The sequence below is a fragment of the Pecten maximus genome, chromosome 18 (assembly GCF_902652985.1).
Source record: "Pecten maximus chromosome 18, xPecMax1.1, whole genome shotgun sequence".
Classification (NCBI taxonomy): domain Eukaryota; kingdom Metazoa; phylum Mollusca; class Bivalvia; order Pectinida; family Pectinidae; genus Pecten; species Pecten maximus.
The window spans coordinates 17,803,189-17,811,011 of record NC_047032.1 but is presented as its reverse complement, the minus strand read 5'-3'; positions in this window follow the sequence as shown (position 1 = coordinate 17,811,011).

The window sequence follows — 7,823 nt, the reverse complement described above, 5'->3', positions numbered from 1 at the left end:
TTTGCGGACCTGGCTTGGTACAGTAAGACTCGTCATCAGAATCGGTACACTGGGCTATACCGTCACAAACTTCCTCTATAGGAATGATGTATTCACCACTACGAGTAGGATATGGACAGTGGTGGTCCCATGTACAGTTGTATATATCTGTAACACGATAATAACACATATTAGGACGATAGGGACAGTGGTGGTCCCCTGTACAATTCTATTGTTCAGTAACATAAATATAACACACGTTTACATTGGTGTTGTAGAACTCTGAAGCACAATAATGATATATACCAACACCAGGTTTGCATTGTTGGTTCCCTGTATACTCGTAGAGTTTTATAACACGATGATAACACATTTAAACAATGAACTGCATTCTTTTTCGAGTTGAAGACTGATGAACACACTGTCTTATATGAAAATAGCACAAGGACTGTTATACAGATTCAGATTCAGATTCTTTATTTTCTTGTGTTTTTCAACATATCACAGAGACATTACAAAACAATACTTAAGCATTGAACTGTTACCAAATGGTAGTATACAGTCGATATGAATACAATTTGGGTGACAGATAAATAGAATGTCGCCCGTTAGGGCGACATGAAATATTTATCTGTCACCCAAATTGTATTCATATCGACTGTATACTACCATTTGGTAACAGTTCAATGCTTATATTTACATTCATAATTTTATTTTATTTACTGTAGCTTAAGACGCGTTTAAATTTGCCGCTTCTCCTATCACTGACGTCATCAAGTTCAAATACCGGAACAGCCGAAATTTCCAGAAGGAATACTATAGTCCCTCATGTCGTTAACAATAGCAATCACGTGAAATGTTTTTTGCACAATTTGGCTTTATATTATATTTTATAAACGTTTGTAGATATCTTCAAATTGTTCACAATTGCATAATTTCTTATTGTTTAAAAATAAAGCCGTTTTTCGGCGCATGATATACGGTTAACATTTAGAAGTGATGCGGCGTTGAATGGGTACTGCACATGACAGACTCGATAACTCGGAAACACTTATGTTTCTATCGACTGGATTTACGTTATTTTCAGAGGAATATCATCTCTTAAATTCTAACTGAACGTCGTCTTGACAGTAGGTGAAAACGATTCCAAGGATATTTCATTAGAAACAGAATCCAGTCTAACCGGTCACATCAGTGTCGCTAATTTAGCAGACGATCTTCAACTTCACAGGGGCTCGATTTTGGAGTAAGGTAGGCCTTTGACATCAGTGAATAACCACATAACTATAATTCAGTATGCATACACAACCAGAAACCATGTCGATACTGCCGATTTTTTCGCAAGATTTTTTTTTAAAAAGGCTGGACTTCAAATGTTGTCGTGTCTAGCATTTCTGACAATTCGACAACGAGCCCCTGTGTGACGACAGTGACAATTTGATTACTTCCTATAGATCAGGAATAGAGCTTATAATAATTTTGTGTCGAGTCGGTCGACTTCATTTATTATTAAATTTTACTCTCATAACTTGCGTTGCTTTTTTTGTGGTGGTTTACGTAGATAAATGCTAGCATTCGAAATCTCTCCTGGCCGAATGTAACTGGGGAGCATTGTTTTGACCAGCAACACCAATTTTATCTGGGGCTGTATCCCTACTCTGACCGAATCACTGTAAATTGTAGTATACACTCTGATGAATACAATTTGGTTTACTAACGACATATAGGCAAATGCAACACAGAATGTAAATATAATGTAATATATTATGACACAATTCACAATTACAAAAGTACATGTCCATTACGCTTAATTTACACATATATGTATACGTACACTTTAGTATTACCATATATTATAAAAATGAACATAACGTCATTATGGCAGTACACAATAGTTTATGTACGTTATAAAAAGACTGGCATATAGTAAATTAAACAATTAAATGGCGTTACACTCACCACAGTTGTCGCCCGATTCCTGGACATCTAATAGCACATCTGTAGCTGGTGTGTTGACATAAGGATATCGGACATCCCATAAACTCGTCCCAACTATTCGTCCGTCTACCTGTTGTATAAATGTTAACTTATTTTTAAATAATTGTTGGATCAAGAACACAAAGGGCTTTACAATGGTAGGAAACCTGGAGAAACCAGCGTGGTTGACGGGGACGTCTCTTCCTCAACACTTGATCTACATATGTAGTTGACTTTCACACTTGTGACGTCAGAGCCCAGAATCTTAAGTATAGCGAAGGAAAGCCCCACGTAAAACTATCCCGTTTCATGGCGTATATGTCGGGAGAGATAAGGCGGTTTTAAATGAAGTTTGCGGAAGGTTTTCATGTCGCAGCAAGGGGATTGGCAGTTGAAGTATCAGAGACGATTCAGGAAACTTACTTAAACTACAATTTCACATCTGAATCAAGAGGAATCTACACCCGACAGTTTTGATCATTTGCCATGAGTATAGCTATGCAATTAAAAAATAGTCAATGCAGATAAACTTAGTATGAAGTACAGAAAAAACGTATTAAAATGATAATTGAAATATGTTACATAGTTATACATTAAATTTAAGCGTTGGTAAAATCAGAAAAAATAAATAAATATCAAAATTTACAGTAGTTAAACAGTAGGTACTTCTTTTTATTTTGATTAAATAGGACATTAATATATCGTTAACAATTGAGTTTCAGGGTTGTTGGGTCTAGGTCAAGGTCATTGAAACTATTTTTAGAAAATCCTTTTTGGCGCGCTAGTGGAATCATTCCATGGAGATTTTTTTTTATTAATATCCACATATTAACGAAGTACCATAATATCTAGACAAAGTTAAGTTTCCAGGTTGCTGAGTCCAGGCCAAGGTCACCGTTACTTTTTAAAGGAAAACTTTTTTCTGTGCTATAGATGGGGCCTTTTACGGCTCTTCTTACCTAATTTCAGACTCTTATTTAGGATAATATAATATAGGACAAATGTGAGTGTTATGGTTGTTTGGTCATCGTCACCGTTACAATTTGTTTTTAAATAATTGTCAGCACTCTAGAGGTTTCATTCAATAAGTGATTTGGATCAGACTTTAGACACACGTTAATTGCCATTTTAGCTGGCGGTGGCCGGTAGGAGACATCTATTGCTTGATAATGTATTCTTTATTTGTATTTTTATATCTTCTCTCTTTGATAACCTACATTTTCTTATGTTATGTTGAACGGAATAATGAAAAATAAAACCGTTTACTGTGGTATACGTCATTTTTCATCTTCCCTTTCCTGTGAACATGCATTATTCTTTAATTCACAAGAGAAACTTGTTGATTACCCCTAACTGGCCACACTGGCAATGTTCTGGAATTTTCGCGGTCGCAGTTAACAAAATGCCGGCCAAGTTTCAGCGATTAAATGTCAACAACAGATCTAAACATCCCATATCTGATCAAATATTGTTATGATTTAATATCTTCTGACTGGCACTACATTATTTGCATTTCAAAATAACATGCATAGATGCTTTTGAGTCGAGTTGGACAGGATGAATTGTTGACAAAGTATAGTAGACGACCATACATTCCTAGATTGATAGGGGCCTTGAAGCCGAAGGAAAATTAAACAAAAATATCAAATCCTTTTCCGATACAATAGTCGCTATTACAACAATTACTATTTGATTATGCGGATGGAATAATTATAAGATTAAATCATTGATAATGAGCATACGAATAATACGTCAATGGAAAAGTCACCTTAATGAAAACCAAAAGGTGATTGACAGTTGGATAACATTGGTGGAAGTACTCAAAATGATTTAACATTGATCAGGAATATAATGCCACTAGTCTAGATGTATGCTGCTCACTATCACGTAATTATTAAACAAAACAACAAACACTATACTGATAGTAATGGCCACGGTGTTTATTTTTTGCCAATTTAAAAGGGCGTCAATTACAGCCCACAATTCAAGAGGGGTCAATAACGGCCTACACAAGAAAGGGCGTCAATAACGGCCCACAACTCAAGAGGCGTCAATAACGGCCTACACAAGAAAGGGCGTCAATAACGGCCCACAAGTCAAGAGGGGTCAATAACGGCCTACACAAGAAAGGGCGTCAATAACGGCCTACACAAGAAAGGGCGTCAATAACGGCCCGCAAGTCAAGAGGGGTCAATAACGGCCTACACAAGAAAGGGCGTCAATAACGGCCCACAAGTCAAGAGGGGTCAATAACGGCCTACACAAGAAAGGGCGTCAATAACGGCCTACACAAGAAAGGGCGTCAATAACGGCCCACAAGTCAAGAGGGGTCAATAACGGCCTGCACACGAAAGGGCGTCAATAACGACCCACAAGTCAAGAGGCGTCAATAACGGCCTACACAAGAAAGGGCGTCAATAACGACCCATACAGTACATAAATATATAATTATTCACTGCACCGATGTTAGCGAAGTCCTGCCACACCGAGTCCCAAAGGACAACAATTGCTACTAAACTGGTAACGCATCCAAAAGTCCATACAGTTAACAATTTTAACACGACGCAGACACAAATGTATACAGACCAGATTAAATGTCCAGAAATTGATTGAGCATTTAACATTTTGTCCGTCCTGATGGAACCACACAAGTAAATAGACGGAGTCTCCAAAAGGTGAGTCTTAATCAGCATAAATGACCATCTACATGGTCAGTAACGATCCAAGGAGTCTGGAACAAAGAGAAAACCAGCACAGAAAACTATTCTAACTTATGGGAAAGGGTGGGAGGGTTTCTTTTACACCGCGACGATATGAACCGAAAGGTCACTTCCGTTGCAAAACAAAAGGTCAACGGTGTAAGTGACTGGTACAAGGGAGGTAACTCAAATTACCATCAAATCAATAAGTCCCCCCACTTCTTTTTGGAAACTTAATTATACTGTTAAAAAAAACGAATAAACAACTGTTGTTCGATTAAATAACCCAAGTTATTCAGTAATAATAATTTGTATTATTTGTAATCCAGCTTTCTGTCAAAGGAACCACTGTTCCAACATTGACACATAACAGAGACTTTGTCTGTGAAGTGTCCATTGAACTGAAGGTATGCCATTTCCCCCTGCTTAGGCAGAGACGATTTTCAAATCAATAGCATGTCCTGATTAAAACCTTATTGTTTTCACCAGCTACATATAATGAAATTTGAAACATACAACTAAAAAATGTAGGGTATGGCAGCATATAAGGTATTTAAACAAAAACAAGTATATCAATAACAGTAGTGTATTGATATGTGTTAATCACGCTAATTTACAATCAACTTTCGAAATAGGACCTGGAAAACAAGTGCACGCGACATTGGGCAAATCAGGACCAGGATTCTGACCATGAAATCAAGTCCAGCTTCATTTCAACATATTTTATTGTATAACATTTATACAAATGGGTTAGACAGCAGAAGTCTTCCCCAATACAAACAGAACAATAGTAGAATTAAACTAAAACAATTGAAAGTGAAGAAGTATAAGAAATATGTATATAAATTAAGTCAATAGAAATGAAATATCTATGGAGATGAAACATCTTTTATGAATATATTGATTTTTATGGTCAGAGGGAGGTAATTATAAAAAGAACTAACAGTTTTTGTCAAATTATGATAATGTTACAGAGTTATAAAAAGATTTTGTTCTCAGTTAATAGCTATTGCTTAGATACAGGATTAGCACCCAGCCTTAAATCCAGCAGCACTAGATTTTCAGGCATAAAATGTCTTACTCCTCCTTCTGTAGCAAGTCCAGCTTCCAAATTGAACAAGGAAAATGCATGGTGTGCGATACAGACAAACCAGTTTCTTTATTTATCTTAAGTCATCTACAATAATTATGTGAATGATATATGTCTAGTTTTCACGGAAACGACTCTCAAGTTGAAAAAGATGAGGTTTGAAAAGAAATCGTTTTGTCATCGGTGTCATAATCGTAATTAAGGATAGTTATTTCCGCCAAATAATTAATGTCGTACAGATTGAAATGACCAACCGAAATACAAAAATCGGAATTCTCCCGTAATACTTGTATTTGATATATATAAAAAAAAGTATCAATGCTGCAAATCTGTGCCTGAAGCGAGTTTTAGAGAAATATTTAATATTGTTAATCACATTATATTAGCTTTAGTTTTTGTATTGTAGGCAATCCTCATGGGACTTTTTACAAAAATTGTTGGAAGTGCGAAAGGAGACAAACTACAGGTATCTGACAGGAAATCATAAAAAAAACACCTGTATCTTTTAGCGAATGGATAATTCTATATCTAAAGGCAATAACGTTGACACAGCATTATATCAAATAGATAAAATAACGCAAGTAATATATGGAGTGACCAGAAAAGAACATTTAGTTATGTTACAATAACCCCCACATCCACACATATACAAAACATTTAACGTCAGTTATTATAAAAATAGAAATGTATAGATAGACATATGGTTAATTGTATCAAGCTGAAACGGGCCATAATGTATACTTGTTAAATCATTTTACGGTTACAGTCGGACGTAGTTAATAAAGTTTCCAAATTTCGCGCAACCACGTCTTTTAAATATTACGCAGTTAATACTGCTACACAATTCAGTTGATATATATATAAATATTCGGTGTGTATTGATTGCTGTGTTATATTCAATGCCCGTGAGCAAAGCGAATTTTAAATTCCCGCAAATATTTAAAACTTTACAGTATATTTTTCACACCTACATTATAATCTACGGATACAACTTTTGATACTATGGATTTTTCAAAATACATAACAGACAATTTCAAATAATAATGAAAACCAAATTAGCCAACAAACAAACTTATGTCGAAACATAACCACAAGTAGTTAGACAAGTAGTTTACCTTTTGGACATTCCTGTTCAGATGTCTATTCCGTTCCCCTCTCCGTCCGTTTCTTTCTGATGTTGTTAGTGCTTCCATATTCAGCAGAATGTCTGAGATAAAATTCTCCGTTTCTGTCTGGATAAATCATTGGAACAAAGTTATCCAACTATTCCAACTTTTCCTTTGCAGATACTGGAAACGCAAACAATACCAATAAAAATAAAACATTGAGTAAAACAGATTAAAAACGCCCATGCTGATGGAACGTGTGATCAAATGTAGCTGTACAGTCATGAAAGCTTATGACGAGTTTGAGCGTAACAGCGGGGGCCGCGGTGGCCGAGCGGTTAAGGTGTCTCGACACTTTATCACTAGCCCTCCACCTCTTGGTTGTGAGTTCGAAACCTACGTGGGGCAGTTGCCAGTAACTGACCGTAGGCCGGTGGTTTTTCTCCGGGTACTCCGGCTTTCCTCCACTTCCAAAACCTGGCACCTCCTTAAATGACCCTGGCTGTTAATAGGACGTTAAACAAAAACAAACAAACAAACAAACAAGCGTAACAGCAAGACTTTGACATGGCAGCGCTAAGGTCTGTGTACTGTGGTCAACGTCACATATATTTCAATGTAAACTGAAGTACAATCAATAAAGCATCACATCATAATTTCGAACCTTATCCATATTTGTTTCGATCATGTATCCTTCTAATGTGAGAAACACATATACCAAGAACTACGAATGAGCATATTAAATTGTGAAAATTCATCAAATCCAGCATTTTAGCCATAGTGCTCTTTTTTCATGATATTTCTGAATATGTGTTGCAAGCCTTGCTGTAATATACAGTTTAAACTGTTCACAACGACGATATATTTGATTAGCACAAGAGGTCAAATTCCTTCCGGACACACTAAACTCAATTTTCATTTCTTTACCGATTTATTAACATTTGAGTATTTAATGATTTTTCAGTAGCCACT